Raw genomic sequence first — 1,317 nt, 5'->3', positions numbered from 1 at the left:
GTGCCTACCTGGATGCTGACGTCATCAGCGCGAGACCACCGTTCAAGTTATGATTTAGCAGAGGTAAGTGCAGTTAATGGGGGGGGGGGATTGTTTCTGATTGTTTCTGATCCAAGCTACCTGATGATTGCAGTAATGCACTGTTAAGTGTGGTTGCCAGTAAAAGAAAGAAGAAGAAGAAGAAGTAAGTGCAGTTGATCGTTTTATTTTTGCATGTTTACTTAAAACTTGGAAGTTAAATCGGTCGTTTAGACACTAAAGAATGTGAATAATGTAAGCCAGGCTGCTATGAATACAGATGTGGGGAAGTCATGGCCTAATGGTTGTGTGGTAAATAAATATGATTATGAAAATATATAGAGGCTGCTTTGAATACAGATAGTGTTCCCAAAAATGCAGCTGTCTTGTGTTAGCCACAATGTCTGGCCAAAATGAAGAAAGGGATTATACTCATTGCCCTGTTTTTGTTCACTAACACTGGGTGGCCAATGTCCAGCCTAGCTGCCACTTAGCGCTGACCCTGCCCTCATAACCATATCATTATAGTGATGAATAGACCTCACGAGAACTCAGTGTATGAACAACGGGATATTTGTACTTACCATTTCTGCAACAGGATGCAGTGTTCAATTAACTTTTCACATGATGTATTACACTGATACAATTATCATTCAGCCATAACATTTCACTATACCCACTATACCAGCCATTCAGTGTAACTGAGGTTTAAATACTGGTGAACTTCTAGCACAGCGTATCAAGCCAATCTCAGACCTATGTGAGAAACATATATTCAACTGTGCTACGTTTGTACTCCATAATTGTCAATTCATATTTCATGTTACAGGCACATTGCAATTAATCATGGTCAGGTCATTTCATGGACATTTTATTCCCAAAGTATTCAGAAAACTTTAATAAATTAATAAATCTTATACAGCAACTGTAACAACTGACTTGTTTTGAATGTTTTAATTCTGACATAAAACCAGAACAATAACAAGAACATTTAACAATGCATAAACTCTGTGGTCAATTGTAGAGAGAGTCATTGTAACAATGACTCTCTGTGGTCATTAAAAATCCCATGGCACTTCTCGTAAAGAGTAGGGGTGTAACCCCGGTGTCCTGGCCAAATTGCCCCCCTGGCCCTTGTCAATCATGGCCTCCTAATAATCCCCAACCACTTGATTGGCTCTATGACTTTCTCTCCTCTCCACCTGTAGCTGGTGGGTGGTGAGCGCACTGGCGCTGCTGTCCTGTGGCTGCCGTCGCATCATCCAAGTGGATGCTGCACACTGGTGGTGGTTGAGGAGA

Source organism: Sinocyclocheilus anshuiensis, unplaced genomic scaffold (assembly GCF_001515605.1).
Source record: "Sinocyclocheilus anshuiensis isolate Anshui unplaced genomic scaffold, SAMN03320099.WGS_v1.1 scaffold2183, whole genome shotgun sequence".
NCBI classification, from domain to species: domain Eukaryota; kingdom Metazoa; phylum Chordata; class Actinopteri; order Cypriniformes; family Cyprinidae; genus Sinocyclocheilus; species Sinocyclocheilus anshuiensis.
Note: the sequence above shows the minus strand (reverse complement) of the source record.